General features: G+C 38.1%; 1 protein-coding gene across 3 annotated transcripts in view; it reads right to left on the reverse strand.

The window, feature by feature from the left end:
- The window catches only part of HS3ST5 (heparan sulfate-glucosamine 3-sulfotransferase 5), a 203,575-nt gene that overhangs the window by 90,892 nt on the left and 92,532 nt on the right, over window positions 1-20,151 (reverse strand). For all 3 annotated transcript variants that reach the window (XM_057413203.1, XM_057413200.1, XM_057413202.1), the window contains one exon: window positions 4,361-4,568. The gene's annotated coding sequence lies outside the window, so the exon portion shown is untranslated. The remainder of the gene's footprint in view (window positions 1-4,360; window positions 4,569-20,151) is intronic.

Raw genomic sequence — 20,151 nt, forward strand, 5'->3', positions numbered from 1 at the left:
AGGCAATTTAAGTGTATCCTATTTCACTTGGTGAAACTAAGCAGCTTTGCATTATAACTAAGTTGAGCTAATGAGAATATGCTTGAAGCATGTGTTACCTGGAACTGAAGTTAGCTAGTCATTCAGTACTGCAACCTCTGAGTTTGCAAAACGATGGCAGGAATCCTGCTGCGAGGGAGATAGGAAAATTATTATAATCTGCATTCTTAAATTGAATGAGTATTTTGCTCAGCAGAGGCCTCTTGACTGCAAATAGTCTGAAATTATATCCTGCTGTTTAAAATGCTTTTTTTCAAAGTGAGTAAAAATGTCCACATTTTCTTACATCAAATATTTTTAAAATCTAATGTGAGTAAAATTATTGAGAAAGCGAAAGTCATAATATCTTTCACTTCTTCTTGTAAAAGCTTTTTGATAGTCAAAGCTGTTTGACAGGGACAAAGGGTCAAGAATTCATGTTTTTATACTTCTACCTTAATTAATTATTATTTGATAAAGCTTAGCATTATATGCCCCTCATCACTTTATTACTGAAAAAAAACATCTTCACAAGTTTCTTATTTTGTCCAAAAGAAATTGTAATATAGATATTTCGGCAGAATCATCTGGTAGGTGTGATGCTCAACATGCTAGTAAGCTAAAATTCATATACAACATCTCCAGAAAATACTGCACAAACATGAGCAAGGGACCATGAACTAGCAAGCAGACACAGTGAATGAATTTCCCCCACAAGCATGGAAAACATAATTTCATTCATATAAACTCTTATCTCATTAAAGCTAGAAATGACACCAAAAAGAAAGAAAAGGGCCTGCGGATAAGTATTAGAGGTCACCATAGTTGTATGAACAATTATGTTCTACTGCGTAAAAGCAACAAATACTGCAAATACTTTGCATTTCATCCTTTCTGAGAGTCCAAAATGGAAGAGGGGGCAGCTCAGATTATCCTCCTCAAATTCTCTGTCCTTTAATTAGTGACCAGTGAGAAGGTTTAAGATAAAGAAAGGTGATGGAACAATTTGTATGGTTATCAGTGCCCCACAGCTAGAGTCAGAGGAGGCTTCAGCTTTGCTACACTTGGCTGTGCGCATATGTGCAAGTTAAACAGACCAGGGCTTATTTTCTTGCCCAGAGTGGGGGTGACCCACTCTCTCCACTCAAAAACAAGGTGGCCATATACTTAGCTGCTTCAGGCAAATAGTCCCTATCCCATGTTGCTCCTTGAACTCAACTCTGGCATTGTGTAAGATTGTGGGGTAAAAGCATGCTAGGGAACACGCGGACAGATGGGTTTGATAAGCAGGAGCCAGGAATCAAATTCATGCCCAAACCCTACTTTGCTGCTATTGACAGGTGTGTATAGCTTAAAGTTTGCTGATGAGGCATAATGCTTGAGAAGAAGGTATGGTTACTGTTGTGTGAAAGATGGCTCTCAGGAGAGCCAGCAAGTCAGGAAAAGGTGATGACAAGGGCAGAGACGTATCTTAAACACAACTAGCTTTTCTGGAACTTAAAGTGCCTCATGCTGTTTTGCACTCATGTTGCTTTGGATTAGGATTCACAGCTCTGACCTACTTCTGAAGTGGTGGATAGATTGCTTCTGTTTTTCCTCCTCGCAAAATACATCTGACAGAAGACATCTTTTTCTGCATACTAAGTCAACCTCTCAAGACACAGAAAAGCAGAATTCAGGGGACTCTCCTCCCAGTCTCTGGGAGGAAGCTGTAACCACCAGGACTTATTCTGTATGCCGTAGCCTTAGCAGGCAATCTCCAGGATCAGTTTTAAATCTGGGGTCATGTCAAACATTCCCATGTCAGAAGCCTTTTTTTTTTGTTTGTTTTGTTTCTTTTCAGGTGTGCTTCTTCATTAAATGCACAATGTTTCCTTTGACTTAATAAGCTCGGCACTCAATTCAGTATAAACATCATTTACATCATTCGTTTACATCTGGGTAATTTCTTACTTTTACTACGTAAATTTCTGCAGGCCCTGTGGATAAACCTAGCTGCACTTGTGTTCTTGCAAAAGATAAAAGTCAGTCAGTAACAAAACTAATCATTGAAAATTTGGACAGGTGAAACTCCACTGGATTTGCTAGTTTAGTTTAGTTTAGCTCATTCTTTGTGATTTGCACTGTTTAAATGAGCATATCCATTGCTTATCAAAGAAAGTTTCTTCTCTAATCTAAGAAAGTTTCTTCTCCAATCTAGCAAGTAACGTGTAATATTTGTCATAGCATGCCATATAAAATCCACAGAAGTGAAGAATAAAGCATTTTTTGCATAATTTTTCATCCGAATTTATATATATATTGGTATTAATGAATGTGTGGCTTAGTAGCAATACCATAAGCAAAATTAAAGCTACATAGGATCTTCCAGAATTACCTATCCTAACAAAACAAGGCTCTGTCAGCAATTGTACTGAGTTTGCAAAACCTGTAATCCTATATATTATATATATATGTATAACAGTCCACTCAAATGCATATTGTACAAATCCCCCAAGAAGTACTAACATGCAAGCATTACAAGGAGTTGGAGTTCACAACACTTTTGACATTTGAGCTTTGCAAATCTATGAGCTATTCGTCCCTTAGTATACACACATGTATAAAAGACGTAGTACTATGAACAGCACTCTACAGATTAAAGCTACAATATATGTCCCATATGAATTTTACTTTCTTGGACAATATTTAAGTTTTACAGCGAGATCACCCCAAAGAACTAATATACTTCTCCATAAGGAAATCTTTGCAGAATCTTGCAGCTCCTCTAACCTTCTGCTTTTAAGTGGAATCTGTATTTTTATATCCATGTTCTTGCTCTTGCTGAACTCAATTACAAAATCTCTCAGTACCTTCAACAGAACTTAGATGAAACAAAACTGCATTGCTACTCTTTTTTCTTCTCCTCTTCTCCTATCTTGAATAGACATTTGGTGCCAAAGGGAAACAGTTCCTTTTGATGAGGGATGATATTTTTGTCTTCTCTTTACTTTATAAAGGGAGTAGGCATTTAGAATGCAAACAGAAATGCTAGCTAGAGTAGCAGACAGAAAAAAGATCTATTAGAAAGCTATTATTCATGTGCTATCACAAGACTCTCTCCACAAAAGTGAGAAAGCAGAATTCAGTTAATGTAGTTCTAATTGCATCAAGTTTGAGGTGATGCTGTTTTAGCCAATAGGTTTCCTGAAACATTTTAAGATGTTATGGAGATGTTAATAAGAATAAATTGTATCTGTAAAACAATTTATTTTTTTAAAAAATGGAAATTTCAAATAAGGTAAAGTTGACAGAGCAAAACTGAAAAAAAATTTACCTCCTCCTCCCCAAAACCTAGGTAGAGCAATAATCCTGACGAATATTTGCAATATATGAAAAACAGATGGCAATAATAGAAAATCAAGATTACGTGACTGTTCACTTTTCTTCTTTACAGCACACAGCATTATCCAAATCATTACAAGCATTTTTATAATGTTATGATTGCTGCTGAAATCCTGATGAATCTTTATGATCTTGCTACTTTCCTTGTCAGTTATGTGTTTGAGACATGACTTGATGTGCACATATGCCCACACACATTCCACCTCATTTCTGAGCATGTGTCTGTTTGCAAGAAAGGTTTCTTGTGCGTTTTTGATTGCACCACAGAAAAATGACGTCAGTGAATTGTCCTGATCAAGGGTGATTTCCTGTGGTGACAGACTAATACTCAGACTATGTAATAGTAATATTTTAACAGAAACCAAGGGATAGAGAAAACATATTGTTAAATTAACATTAAATTTAACATTTTGTTGAAATTTCACAGCTTGCAGGAAGTGAATAGTTGCTATTAAGAAGAAATTAATTTTTTCCAACAAGTTGTATATGTCTTTGGCATTCCCCTGAAGCCCATGTGCCACCTAGAAGAACTTAGCACACAGGTGGACATTACCACTGCCTGTAAAGAAGGACCATCTTGTGAACAGAGTTAAGTAGAATACTCTTCTTGTTCCCTTTTTTCCAATCTTAAATCAGATGAGTGTGATTGCAATGCACTAAACCCAATCTTAAAAGAAATATCACAAAAATGGTTAATGGCAGTCAAACTCAGAGCATGGGTAGAGCTTGCTCATGTTGTCCAACAAGTCATGTATAGGGCTTTAAGCTGCACCAGCTCACTAAGTATATTTATTCAGTAGCAGTTAAAAGCACGATCTCAACTACATATGTGATATCAATCATCATTTTATCCACCTGTGGCTATGTGTAATCAATAAACTGAAACATAGTCTGCCTTGTTAATGGTTAAATGAAACAGTCCTAAAAATTCATTCAGGCTTTTAGAGAATACACTAACCTTTGTGTCCTTAGGCACATCCAGAAAGTCCAGTACATCTACTTTTGATGAAGAACATTCAGGAAGAATTTAACTCATCAGTTCTCGTGCTCAGTCTCAAGGAGCCTTTAGTGGTTACTGAGAAGACCACTCAAGGGATAAAGCAACTCCAGGTATACAGATGGAAAGATCAGACATCTCTGCTGAAATGATGTACAAGTCGCTGAGCCTGTATGAAAAGAGAAGGCACTTGCTGCATATCTGAAAAAAAACCCAATGATAAAACACCCAGCTTCCCTCTTTAAGATTGAAAAGAAATTTTGTGCAGTAGGGCATGAGTGGTAGTACTTGCCAGCTGAAGTTTTTGCAAGTACTGTGTCTGTCTTGTAAACATTGGCAGCCTGGAATGGGGAGGGAAGGTTAGGGGGGGAAGGGAAGGGAAAATCACACCAAATGCATTTCACAATAGTAAAAGCCAAACGAAAGCAACCCCAAGAACAGAAAACTGCTAATTACATGTATATTAAGTGGGCTACAGGAAAAAAATGTTAGATCTACACTGTCAAGAGGTGATAAGCTATCCTCACTACTGTTACTCTGCTCCCTTATACACTTGACATTGCCCAGAAATGTATTTTACAGCCATTTGTAAATCACTGAAAAAAAACACTTTTATACTGAGAACAATGCCAGACCCATCTGGAGAAAATGTTAATAGTATTTAGTGAGAATCGTTTGACTGTTCTCTTTTTTCTGTTTGTTTGTTTATGATCTATCTATGCTTCCATATTGAAGAAATGGGACACAGACACTACAGTGAATAGGCTATTTAATTGCAAAGCCTGTACTACACTTTTTAGCTTTCAGCATGAATGTATCTACTTTCTTTCAAAGTAAGTTAAGCCCTATGGAATTTGGAATACAGTTAAGCCCTCAAAATCATCAATGACAATATGACCTGCCAAAAGACATTAACTCTGTAATTATTCCGTTATTCAGGAAAAAATACTTCTGAGTGGAGAAACAGAATTAAATCAAAAGATTTGTACAGAAATATCACAAAGAATGACTAGTTTGAGCACCTTACAGTATGACCAGAATCTAACAAGAGCACACATAAAACTAAATTTTATTGAATGTTTGATGCACCAGTGTAGAAATGTACAATGCAGAAACTGCATAACTGGGCATAAGTCTCAGAAAATAACAGCCATCCTTTCTTTGCAGTTAAGTGTTTATTTCTCTACATAATTTCCACTGCAATACGCAAACTACTTACTTACTTTGAGAGCAGTTTATTTCTGACTGCTTTTGCCTGTATGGTATATGATTTACCATGATGAATTATTTGTTTTTCCATCAGAAACATTTATGTGTTAATAATTTATCAGATAAATAGTGTCTGACTGAGCAATTTAAAAAAATGTAAGCAAATCAATGGCAAAAGATACCAAGCAGCGTATTATAATGATACAATAATTCGAGCTCATACATTAGACCGAACTGATAATGTCCCAAAAGCCCTCTTTTGATAACTCAGTTGCATAGAGTAAACGTTCAGCTGAAATAACTAATAAAACATCTCAACTACTGCTCTGTGAAATCATGCCAGTATCATGAACAGTATCTTTGAAAACTAATAAGTTGGCTCCAGAAAACAAACAAACCCTACGAAACCTCTCTGCATGTATACAAGCTCTCCCTGGAAATGGGACTAATAGTCACATGAAGAAGAGAAATGAACTCCTCTCTCAGATGTGTGAATGGGACTTTGGAAATCAGAAGGGTCTGATTCTTTTGATATCTGTGACATATATAGATTCCACCATTAGATTCAAAGAGTGTTTGTCATCACTCATATGTGCCACACAGACAATAAGGGGAAGCAAATGTGATAAACTCCTTAAGAGGGAGCTGTCAGGGGCTCTTGACATATTAGAAATAAGTCATGCTCTGAGTTACAGGATTTTTTGCTAAGTTGATCACGAGGAAAATAAAACGTATTCTTAGGGCTGTGCTTTGACAATCTTTGCTACCTTTGAGGTTTTAGAGAAACAGGGAGATTTGAAAATGCTTTTGGAGGAAAGCTACATATATACATGTCTTCTTTTTCTTACACGTGTGTTACATAGATTAAACAACTTAAAATTTTCCAGAGCAGTACTTAAGCTTCCTAAGAATAATGTTGCTGAAAGTCTTATCATCTTATAGGCATTCTGTAATAGCAGAATGGACTGTTTTCCCATCAGGCTTAAGGAGACTAGTCAGTAATGTGTTGACAGTATGCAGTTATTTATAAAATGGATACCGTTCAGTTTAAATGAACGCACATATTCTGCCAGGAACAGATTGTTTTCAAACTTAGCAATAGATAGGAATTCTCTTCTGTTATTTGATGAAATCTCATATTGATTATAAACAATAAGTTTCAGGAATGACAGATTTACCAATAAAAGCCACAACTCAACATGGAATATATGCAAATATCAATAGATGTAATTACATATTATGATGACAAATGTCATCAATTTATTTAAGGTAAGCCATTGAAATGAATACATATGAAGTGAAAAATCAAGTTAAGTGGAGTAATATGATTTTTTTTCCTTCTTATTTGATTTCTAATTGAACTCTTTCTTTTTATTTGTGCTAATGAGAACACTACAGATTTTTGTTTAGTCACTGTCCATTTGATGTCCATTTACCCTCTCTGCTTAAGACTAGATTCTTTGGCCAATGTGTCCTTTCAGACTTCATGCCAAGGATCCATATGGGTCTCTATGCCTGACAAAAGGACAAAAGGATCACTTATAGTTCTTTCCCAGAGTAGGATTCCTTTTAATAGACTGACTTCTCTTCTTGTAAGGGTGCTAGTGTTAATGTCAACACTATTAACCAGCCTTTTTTTTTTTTTTTGCACAAAAAGCCTTTTAGCTGCTTTCTTTATAATCTAGATACACTCAGACATATCCAGGGGCTTTATAAATGGAGAAGAAGAATTTTTAGGGAACCAAGCAGTTCCTGCATGCAAAACCTCAGCTACTGTTCTGGTCCTTGAATTGATGCTACGTCCTAGTCCTTTGTTCCCACTTGCCTTATGTTTGCTTGTAGGCTCCCTTTTAAAACAAGCTGGTCCCGGGCATAACACTGGTCATAGATTCAGTGGACATCACTCCCCGTAGACGATAGGGAATAGACCTTGCCAGACTTGACATCTCTTGTCCCACACAGTCGTTTGACTGTAACCGAGCCAGCTGTGGCCCTCACATGCTCCCACATGTCCTTATGATACATGTTCTGCCCTTCCTCCATTCACTTAGTAGAAAGACAGGAGGACAGCAGGACTAAACAACCAAGGAATAACCAATTGATTCAGATATATCATTCCTCTCAATTAAGAGAGCAAAACCCTTACTCAGCCACTTGATGACTTAAAAGCATTTCAAAAGCTCATTGAATTCAAAGCAATGGATATTGTCTTGCATTAGAAACTATTCAAGAGAAGTCACCTGCACTGCATAAAGGTTTGCAATGTTCCAGGCTGAACTGGTTTCTCTTCCTACCAAAGGCAGCTAGACACTGCACAGCTGTATGGCTACACAAGTGCCCAGTACTGTGGACCCCAGCCATTTAAAATTGTAAGTCGAGGCACATCAATAAACAAGATCTGTTGAAATTATGTAAGTTTTTTTAAACAATGGACTTGAGCTGGTTTACTTGTTTCCTTCTCTGAATCTTCTAGACACATTTGTTTTGTATGTTTCAAGTACAAGAAAGCACCTTGCAAAAAAACTTACAAAAACAGCTGAAAAGACAAGCTGATTCTGAAGGCAGAATTTAAGAAAAAATAGGAATTTTTATTTTTTTTTTTTAAGTTCAGAAATCAGCAAACGAACACTTCTGCATTTTAAGAAGTGACTTCCTCTTTATTCTTACATGAAAGCTACTCTTCCTCAAATAATACACAAAAAATGGTCATGGGCATACACCTAGTCCATTGCAATATAAAATAAAAGAAGTTAGATTAAACCATGGCAGCTGAATCATACTTGCTGCTTCAACAGAGCGAGACAGAAGGTACTAAATTTCAAAGAGTAGATGCTTTTCCTTCTCTTTTACTTATCACTGTGGTCTTTTGCAGTGGTAAGTACCTGAGGTAAGTCTAAACACCAAAGGTCATTCAGACTAAGTAACAATTCTGTGTTTGGTTTTACTGCTATTTTGAGCCCACATCCAGATACTATAATTTAATAATATAATAGTTAATGTATGCCCTTCTAAAGCATTTCGCATCTAGTATTTTTACTGAAACTTATGTAAAAGTTAAAGTAAATAAGAAGCAGCCAACTGGCTACATTTCCTTCTCGGCACTGCTGTGCTGTGCTGAAAACAGCACAAAGAGCAGCTATATCTGCTTCCATGGCAGTGGAAGATGCTGTCCTGGCAGCAAGTGTCAGTGCTGCTCTGGCAGGTACAAGTCACAGTCACAGCTGGTTCCTACAAAACCAATGAATTTGCCATGAATGCCATAAAAACACATAAAGAGGGCCATAATTATGTGACTGGGGACAGATGAAGAAAAACAAAAAAACAAACCCAAACAAACCTGAAATATGTGGAATTCTCACACAGACTTTTTTACCTCTTGACTTCCCTCTGCTCCATGAAAATAATTTTCAAAATAATAAAAAGTTTCTGAGCCCATGGCATCTGTCCAACCTTGACAATCAGACTTCCCCAACTTCTTAGAAGCCAGAACTGCTAGTGTCTGTATCTCTGGGGTAAACCTTTCTGACTGTATGCCTTGGGGCAGTAGCACTGGAAAACCCACCAGCAGAGACCTGCAAAGCTGACCACACGTAGTCTAGAAATCCTTAATGAAAACTGGGAGGGATTTCTATAGATTGCTTCTGCCATCTGTCACATACGTATGAAGTGCAATTACCTTCAGGGAAACAATCCTCCATTTTCACAAATTTTGACATGCCACATATTGCCTATTCAGTTATTCAAAATGCTTTAGAGACATGTGAAGCCAGGACATGTCATCATGACCACCACACCACTGTGCTCATTACCAGATTTTCAGCTTCAAGTTAAATTTTGGATGCATGATGGAATTAATTTCAAGCAGCTCACTAATTTGCCACCAAAAAGCCGAATACCAGAAACCTACTTTTTTGAAAAGATACTTCTCCTTTTGAATCCAAATTTTAATGTAATAAAACATGACTTGGACTGTTGGCATCGGTGTGTAATAGAGGATGGTAAACACACAGTACTAGTGTGTCCAAATTTCAAAATAAGTACAAACCTTCTGTTTCTCTGTTTTAGCTGTGAGGCAAAAGTGACATCAGAATTCCAAGAGAGTCATGTGGTATGACGGTGTAAACCTAGTGCAGTATGTCTGCACTATGAAAGTTACAAGTAAGAAAAAATTCCAGAGTAAAATTAAATTATATATAAAAAAAAAAAGTATAAAACGCGCAGTAAATTTCTTGAGGCAATAGTTGAATAATAAAAACAAGAATAAAGTAATCATGAACAAACTTCCTCAAAGTACCCTTCAACAGTGGTATTTACAACAGCCCAAACCTCATTTATATGAGTACTATTTAAAGTACCACAAAAGAGCATGTATATACCTGTAATCCAACATATTCCACATTAAACACCATATATGCAATGCATACGTAGCATGTACAATTTATGTGGGCTCTTGTGGACCAGCTCTGCAAGAGCTATTCAATACAAATTGCTACCTGAAACAAGAGGAGCTCTCTGCTAATGTAAATTCAGCACATTAGCACAACTGTACAGCCAGTTACAGCAGCTGAAGCTCTGGCACTTGATCTACAGATATTGGTCAGTTTTATGAGGAAATCACTAGTTCTTGGATGAAATAAATAGTGAACTTTCTCTCAAGGGGGAGATCCCCCTTCAGACACAAGGCCAACATGAATTTTCTTAGCAGGAAATCTGTTTTCTATGAGAATCAGAAAAAGGAACAGCCAGTGACCTAGCATCCATGCCCTGTGCAGAGAGATGCCTTCCTATCACACTAACATGAGAAACAGTGCAAAGGGATACAAGGAGTGGATGGAACTGTGACACCAGTCATGTCATAGCCGTGGCAGCTGGGGTGCACCATGCCTACTAGGAAGGGAAGGCAGCAGCACATACTGACCCTTGTCAGCTTTGTGTGACAGTGTGAAGATGAGGAGTGCCAGTGAAACTCACACATGCTCATCAGCACACTGCAAACTGACAACCCTGTCCAGAGATTTCATGAATGCTGTTAAAGTGTCTATATTTAAAAAAGAGACATTTGCTATGAAAATATTTCTCATAATATATGTATTTCTATGTTCACATGTATTTAAATACATGTACTCATAACACTATTTTTGGATGAAAGGAATAGGGTAAATCAGCATACATTATGATTAAGTGCTACAGAAGTTTATCACTTCAAAACCAGAATACATGTGAATATCAGCTGCTCCACTTCTCCAGAGCTACTTACTAAATCTTACTATGTAGTGCCTGATACAATCTGTAAGTGGGAAAGCATAGCTGAAAAAAACACCACAGGGGATCAGGGGATTCTTCACTCCTATGCCATAGGTGCTCTGTGTCTCCTAATCCATGGGCTCAAGTCCACAGGAAAGCTCACAGGAAAGCTTTCCTTTATTTTAACGTTAGGCAGTGTGAGGGTAACTGTATGTTTGGTCTGGTGTCCTACCCTTTAACCGCAGCTTCCAAATATTTCAGTTACCTGAAGTTTTTAAAATGAGGCAGGACAGAACACCAGAAGACCCATTACTGGATCATAGGGCACACAAGGTAAGGATGAGAGAACTGGATTTTTCAGCCTTAAGATGGGAAGTCTAATGAGAGACCTTGATGGGGTCTGCAGTCACATAAGAAGAGGGTGTGGAAAAGGCTCTCCTCAAAGATGTACAATGGGAGGGCGAGACGCACTGGCCACAACATGCAGCACAGGAAATTCTGGCCAAATAAAAAGAAGAAAATTTTCACCATGAAGGCCATCAGCTGAAGCAGGCTGTCCAGAGAGGTTGTGGAATCTCCATCCTTGGAGACACCCAAAACTCCATAGGATGAGGTTGAGTTACATGCTATGTGACTGGCTTGCTTCCAGCAGGATTTGGACAAGTGGCACCCGCAGGCCACTTACCCCACCAGGTGACTCTGCTGAGCAGAAGTCCTGGCTGCTACGATAGATCAAACACTGCTTGCAGACCCACTTCCCACAGAATTCTGGGTATTACTATGAGGAAAGTGTTTCTTATCTTTTAGAGTGGAAGCCACACAGCAGTACTCTGAATCCCAAACCAGATCATATGCATGTGACCCAAAGAGTCTCAGCCCCATCAGCTTCCCAGAAGTGCACCCTCATGCAAACAATCTCACAGACCTGAGCTGACTTACAAAGATGCACAGACTGCAGAGAGCAGTAAATACATTTTCAAACTAAGTATCACAATGGCTTATCTTTTCACTACCTTTGCCCATTAGTTTTTTTACTCATTTGGGAATGAAGCAAAGGCCAATTATAAAATAGGTTAAATGCCTTTCGTTGACCACCTTCTCTCCTTAAGCTGACAAACATATAAATTAGATGAATTATTATTTTCCAGTTCTATTTTCTCTGACTGGACAGCTTATTTGTTCTATCTGTGTTTTCAGCAGTTTCACATCTCAACGCGAGGGGTTTCCGTATGTTTCCAGGCAGCCAGTGGAAAAAAATTTAATCCTGTACTGAACCTCCTGGGATCTGGTTTAACCCCCATCCCTCAAAGGAAGCATCCTTTGATCTCGTTGTGTTGTTTACAGACCCCTCCACTCTCATGGTTGTTGAGTAGCAGCTTGCAACGCCTGCAGCTGGTTGGGAAACTGGTTTTCCATGGGCACTCCAAGGGACAGCTGCCAGGTGCATGAGGCAATGCTGTGGGTATGGATGCACTGTGTATCTATCTGTACAGCCCATAAAAACAGCCTATCCCTACCCAGTCAGTTGTTTAAACAGTCAAAATGGCCACTTTTTCAGAAATCATCTCTGTGCTGTGAGCAGACACTGTCAGCCATGAGGAATGCAAAAAAGTTGCCTGTACTAACAAAATTATCTCTGTTTCCTGGTTTCCTTCACAAACACACACAGAAAGAATTGTTCTACACCACATAACAGCCACGTTTGAGACAGAGCAGCAGTCTTTGTTTCCAATTTGATTTTATTTCACTTCCCACCCTGCCCAAATGCTGACGACTGTTATCATATTAACAGCAGATTTGAAAAGCATTCTTGTTTTCCAGAGCAGAGGTATTCAAGTCCAGTCTCAGATGACAGGGTTAAAGTTTCACAGTGTTCTCCAGTCACGTGTCAGAGTAATTAACTCATCCTTGATTAATTAAAACTAGAATAGTTCTTTTATTGGTTCTTTTATTCAACCATCTAAAATACCAAATTCTACTGATTTCCTGCAGAGATATACACAGGAACAACAATTCCCACTGCAATCTTTCATTATTCTTTACAGAGATACTGTGCCATATTCCATACTCCCTCTAGACTTTTACTGATGTGGCTGTCCTGACATTGGTAAAATTATTCTTGATTTACTTTGGCACAGAAGAGATCAGCATCAGGCCTATTGGGATAAGATACTTGCTCCCTATGGTCATATTTACTCAAGACTACAAAGAAAAAAAAGCCCAAACACTGATCAAACAGCTTCAATGTACCAACTTTTTTTCATGAGGAAAAAAATAAATAAATACTAATTACAATCTTTTTAAGGAGATCTGCTGCTCTTTGTGGTTACCTGGAAGAATGAGAACATCAATCCAGCAAAATACAGAGTTAGCGCTGATGTTTGGCTTTACATGTATATATGATCTTCTTTATCCAATGCTGATTAAGAACTAGACAGTTTTGAAATAAAAATTAAATAAAAGAAATCTTTCTTCAAAAAAGGGGGGCAATGTTCATTATAAACTGAGAAAGCAATTGAAACAAAACCAGGGTCACTTTAAGTGGCTCTCACTTTCTGTGTCATTTCTATGCACATTTTTACCAGCTCTTGTAAAAACCAGAAGAACAGACCACCAAGAATTGCTATGTTTGTCTTGCGGTGTTTCATCAGCTGAAACTGATAGAAAGGATAGGGAAAATAACCAAAAAAGAGGTATGTGATAAATGAAGATTGTCAAGGATAGGCAAGTGAGTGACAGAAGCTGCTTCACTGAGAAAAGAAGATGAATGCTTGAAATGACTTTTTTTTCATTTTGGTGAATAATTTCCTCTCTATTTCTGTTCAAGATATCAAGACCAGTACTAACTGAAGAACTTTTTGTTTGGGTTATTTTTTTTTTTAGAAGCCAATTAACATTAGCAAGTGAGCACATAACTTCTCATGCATGTCAGCCTGGGAAATTAAGCGTGTGTATTTAGGGTGCTCAGGCCTGGGGTGGTAAGAGCAACACAAGAACTTAAAATAAGCAGAAGCTGTAAACATGTTGAAATAATCATAGAATCATAGAATAGTTAGGGTTGGAAAGGACCTGAAGATCGCCTAGTTCCAAACCCCCTGCCATAGGCAGGGACACCTCATGCTAAATCATATCACCCAAGGCCTCGTCCAACCTGGACTTGAACACTGCCAGGGATGGAGCATTCACAACCTCCCTGGGCAACCTATCTCAGTGCCTCACCACCCTAACAGAAAAGAATTTCCTCCTTATATCCAAACTAAACTTCCCCTGTTTAAGTTTTAACCCGTTACCCCTTGTCCTGTCATTACAGTCCCTAATGAAGAGTCCCTCCCCAGATCCCTATAGCCCCCCTTCAGATACTGGAAGGCTGCTATGAGGTCTCCACACAGCCTTCTCTTCTCCAGGCTGAACAGCCCCAACTTCCTCAGCCTATCTTCATACTGGAGGTGCTCCAGTCCCCTGATCATCCTCGTGGCCCTCCTCTGGACTTGTTCCAACAGTTCCATGTCTTTTTTATGTTGAGGACACCAGAACTGCACGCAATACTCCAGGTGAGGTCACACAAGGGCAGAGTAGAGGGGTAGGATCACCTCCTTCGACCTGCTGGTCACGCTCCTTTTGATGCAGCCCAGGATACGGTTGGCTTTCTGGGCTGCAAGCGCACACTACCAGCTCATGTTCATTTTCTCATCAACCAACACCCCCAAGTTCTTCTCCGCAGAGCTGCTCTGAATCTCTTCTTTAAATAATGACACTTGTGATAATGTTTCAGCAGGCTGTTCAAAAGAGTGGTGGAAATTCTCTGGATGCATAGAAAGTTTGTTTAGCCATAAAGCCTGGCCAGCAGATCTGCTCTTTCAGCTGTAGTCTGCCCCCATAACATCTCTGAATTCATCTATAAAACGACGAGATACATGATGGAGTCAAGAAGCCTTAAAGGCAGCCCTATCTGGCCTTTCCCAGCAAAAGACTTTCACTTACATTAATATGAATACTTTGCACAGAGAGCTTGCAAATAGTGTGAAAGAAGTTAAGCAGAAACTCTGCTAGCCTCTCATCCTAGTATAGCAGGCTGGACATGAAGAGCACTGATTTAGCTCCACATTCTGGGAGCTATTCTACCCAGAAGCTTTAAAGACATTCAGAATATAAATTTTTCTTAGGAGTCTTCACCACTGATGTAGCACACACAAAAAAAAAATATCTGCAGCTGAAAATCCTCCTTTGAGTTAAAATAAGAAAAAAGGATTTTCTCCACACACACCTATCACACTTGTGATAAGAGGCATCATTTTGTAACCTTTTCTGGTGGCCAAGCTTTCCCTGTGCAATCAGGGCATGTTTTCTAGGTTTTATTTTTCCTACAACATGAGGCCTATTTTAATTCATACTTCAATGAAAAATGAGGTTCTTATGTGCTGACCTGACTCGGGGCTTTCCAGACCACAAAATATCATTACAGTCAAATTAAGAGCACTGGTAACACTGGAAAAAGCATGAAACAAAATATCCATCAGCAAAACACCATCTTTTCAAAGCCGGTGCTTACGGAGAGAGAACTCTTGTTTTCTCAGAATTCCTCCTTAGGTAAATTTTGCATTATACACAGCATATATAATGCTGGCTTATTGGCAGATTGGTTGATCTGTCACAACCTGTGACCCAAAAAGATCATCAAAGGCTATTCCCCAGATCCTAAGGCTCACTCTGCACACAGCAGCAGAGACTACAGCAGATGTCAGAGGCAGCTGGATGCCAGAAAATGGAAATAGTTGTGTGAGGCTACCAAAAGGCTAATGTCAACTGTGTTTCTTACGCTCTCTTTCACTCAGGCTAAAGTAACACTACTGCCCTTCAGCGAATATTCCTCTTCTACCTCTGTTTTTTTTGAAGGATCAAGATAAAGGCAATGGGAAAAGCAACAGGCAAAGCTGAATTAAGCACTGGCTAGTACAGACATATTTGCAGCTGTGCCTCAAACCCTGCCCTGAGGTCTCAGTGCCAGCAGGAACTGATGGATGTCTGAGAAAATGGTTTAATTTACCAAGTTTATTTCATTTAGAAGGACTACTTCCAGGGGTACACAGAAGGAATCATTCTTAAATCAATGTCTGAGAAGATTCGTGTCCAGAAAGTGCTACTCCTTTTTTTCATACTCTTCTCTAGAGACCAGACAATTGTGGGACAGACAATTCAAAGGACCTACACCTTATTTCTCCAGAATAGAAATCTGTGCCTTTGGGCTTGCTGCTGTCACAGCATGCATGTAACCTCCACTTGTGTTTTTCTGAAACTCCGCTTGTGTTTTTCTGAAGAATCTGCCTGTGTTTTTCTGAAGCTTGCCCACAGGTTATAAGCCCCATGGTGACTCATATGGACAATGATGGTTTGCCATCAAATAAGCTTAAAATTAGGGCTAGTAAAAAAAAAAAAAAAAAAAAAAATTAAAGCAATTTAGGAGAAACATTTTCCTTATTTTTAGGGATCAAAATTTTTAACTTTCAAACAGGCTTTGCAGAAAGGTAAAATAATAATCTTATTTGCAAATATATTTATGCATATTAAATATATTACTGTCCTGGTTTTGTCTGGGGTAGAGTTAATTTTCCTCCCAGTAGCTGGTGCAGTGCTGTGTTCTGGCTTCAGTCTGAGAACAATGCTGATAACACACCAATGTTTTAGTTGTTGCTAAGTAATTCTCAGCCTAATCAAGGACTTTTCAGTCTCTCATGCTCTGCCAGTGTAGAGGGACACAAGAAGTCAGGAGGGAAAAGAGACAGGACAAACCCAAACCAGCCAAATGAGGATTCCATATCACAGCACATCATGCTTGATATATAAACTAGGGGGAGTTACCTGAAAGGGACCTATCATTGCTCAGTTCAGGCTGTGTATCAGTCAGTGGGTGATGAGCAATTGTACTGTGCATCACTTGTGCTTATTGCTCTTTTTTTTCCCTTTCCCTTTTAGTTTAATATGTCTCTCCTTGTTATTCCCATCATTATTATTGTTGTTGTTATTATTATTACTACTATTATCTTGTATATTAGATATTAAACTGTCCTTATCTCAACCTGTGGGGCTTGCATTCTGATTTTCCTCCTCATTGTACCCCTGGTGTGGGGGGAAGGAGAGGGGTGAGCGAACGGCTGTGTGGTGCTGAGTTACTGGCTGGGTTTAGACTACTACAGCTTCTCAAATGAGTGCGCGCACAGACAAACTTTCAGGTTCAAGAACTCGGGTGTAACAGCTGCCATCATTTAGTTAATTTCTACAGAAACACTTTTGATCAAACAGATTAATTTTAAAATGTGCAAAGTGAACAGGGGTGCAGCAGTTCACACTACATCTAAAACAATTCCTGCTCAACATTGCTAATTAGGAAATCCCAACAGAATAAGTAATATGATATTTTCTAGCACTATTGAAAATCTGAAAACCCGCAAATTTCAAACACTCCAAAAAGAGAATATAAGAACTCCCAGTGAAACAAATCTATTCCATATGAAAGCTCTACAGATCTTGTTCAAAGCCTCAACAAATGCAAATATCATCGCTGCATGTAGACTCTAAGCTGATGTAATTTGCCATAGCTCCATGGAAGTCAATGATGATACATTGATTTCCACTAATGAGGGTCTGACCTAAAAAATGCTGCATTCATTTACTGAAGAAATGTTCCCCCTCCCTCCCCCTTTCAAACTTTATTTAGCTTTTCTTAAGGGGACCAGAAGTTCTGAATTAGCATATAAGTACATTCAGCATCTGCACCCTGAGCCATGCAGAGCATAAGTGCAGGAAGGGCGAAAGAAGTTCACCACTGTGCCTTAACTTACTATAGATTGAGATAATCACTGTAATAAAGATAAAGAAAGGGCAACATAGAAGGTGTTCTGAAAAAGTCTTCAGTTGTCTAGAAAACCCCTGGCAGCAAATGGGAAACAAGTTAGGTGGCTTCATGACTCCGGATACAAATAAAGTTACCAGCATTTAGGAATTAAAGAATATTAGAAAAGACTTTACTTGGTTCCTTCCTCAAAAAAATTTTCCAGAAAATATCTTCAGAGAAACAAGGTGGATTGGAATAATAAAAATAATTTGAAACCTATCCTGCTGTTTTAGCAGTGTTTTTTACTCCTATCAAAGCACTTTTTTCCTGATATACTGTAAGAATGGAATATAACTTTTCTTAAGAAGAGTGACGAGTGACCCAGTTTTTGAGGTAGCATTCATATTGTTATCCACTGGGTATTATGTTTAAAAGATTATCTTGACATTAGGAAAGAAGCTTTTCTGTATTTTTATCCAGTTAAATTTTGAATTCTATGCTTACAGAGAAAACTAAGCTGATAAGAGAGAAGAAAAAAGGTTTCAAACAAGTGTTCCATTAAACCAAAACAACTTTAAAGATACAAATTTCTGAAATTTCCGTTTGGGCTCTATTTCCCAAGCAAACCATTTGCTGTATGATTTATTTGACATTATCCCCTGTCTAGGACTCAAAAGTTACACACAATGAGGTTCCTTAGGTTGCAGCAATTTTAAGTAGGACACTTACTTTCCCCACTGAATACAGCAAAGCCCCAGGCACCCAGTGTACTTGCCTGCCACTTCTCAGAAGTGTTCACTTTGGTTTAGAAGCTGGGAATGTACCATGGCTGGGAGTCATAGCTGTGACTATTTAAAGATAGCATTTTCCTCTTGCACCTTAATAGAACTGGAACCCACAGTATGGTCAGGGCAAAGAGTATTTTTAATTTAAAAAGTTCTTTCACCAGCATCACAGATGCAAAACTTCTATTAAGCAAGAAAGCAACCTATGAAAGTAATTAATGCAAGAAAATCTAATTTGCCTGTCCAGGCAACAGCTAAAAATGTACACATGCCAAATTTGCTCACATGCGTTCTTTTTCTGATCAAAATACAAAGAAGATTCTTGTTTGAATTTGTCAGTGATCAAAATCTAACTGGAGATGAGATTTGAATGAGGAGTTGGTTGCCAGACCAGCTAAATAAGTTCAGCCTTATTTCAGAGTTTCAAAGGTTCTAGTTGCTTTCTAATTTCATACCTTTTATAGAAGCATGACATATTCTAAGCTATTTTTCTTTTATTCCTATTAGGTCCCTACATCATCCACTGTGCTCACCATGTAGACTCTTGAAGGGCTTACTGCAGTCATTACAACCTACAGAGGTTAACCTGAAATATACCACAAACAGCCTGATTTAAGGCAAGAAGGAAAGTTGTACCCCTTACTTTTCTATGAGAGTAACTCAGACATGTAATATAAAAATAATATTTATTAATTTTGAGATGTAAAAAGCTGACCAAATAATCATAATTTTCTTTTCTACATAATTATAGTAGTTTTGTAACATATCCAAAATATAAACACAAAGGAAATGCAGTTTTCTGCAACAGCTAGTAAAACCACTGTTTTTAACTTAAACTCACAAAACCGCTGTCATTCCTTATGCTAATGGTGTCTGGAACTGCAGAAAACAATCCTAGAGCATTGTTGTTTTATAAAATATATTGAATAAACAGATGACTGAATTCAGAAATTTCAAAGTTCAAATGGTGAAACGTCCCGAGTGATACAAGAAAAGTTTTGCATGTTGTCAGTGGAACAAAGGAGCACAAAGTGGTTTTGATGTCAATAGCAGAATTGTCACAGCTATGAATCATCATAAAAAAGTGCTTGTAACAAGTAATACAAGACTTCATAAGACATTGTTTAGTGAATCATAGGTTTAAAAAAACCCAACCACCAAACCCCAAACTATTTAACTCCTTTTAACTGATTTTTCCCCTATCATAGTAATATATAACAAAACACAGAAAACTAGTTTTTACATTTTAGTGGCCTATTGTACGTGAGCTCAAAAGAATAATAATTGTTCTCTTTTCCTTTAAGATTGCTATGAATCTTTGAGAAAATATGAAGACTTAAAAAACCCCAGCATTTCTTTCAATACTGTTGCTAGAGTGGTTGAAGATTAGTATTCACTGGATTGTTTCTCCCTTTTTGTGGTGATAGCTCCATAATATCACTTGCATTTTATCTGCCTTTTTCTTACATTCTCTGAACATGCTTTCATATCTTCACAGGGCAGATAAATACCAGGGAAACCGTATTCTAGTCTTTTTACCTTTTTTCATCAGGAAGAAAAGTGACACCTTTGTGTGGAACAGGTAGGCTCCAGAAATGCAGCATATCAAGCTTACCACGGTGAAGTGAAATGCAACTTGTACAGATAAATCAGATAAGTTTTATGCTGCGTACCCATATGCAATA

The sequence above is a fragment of the Pezoporus wallicus genome, unplaced genomic scaffold, assembly GCF_028554395.1.
Source record: "Pezoporus wallicus isolate ANWC-B61680 ecotype Strahan unplaced genomic scaffold, APGP_CSIRO_Pwel_v1 contig_7505, whole genome shotgun sequence".
In the NCBI taxonomy this organism is placed as follows: Eukaryota; Metazoa; Chordata; class Aves; order Psittaciformes; family Psittacidae; genus Pezoporus; species Pezoporus wallicus.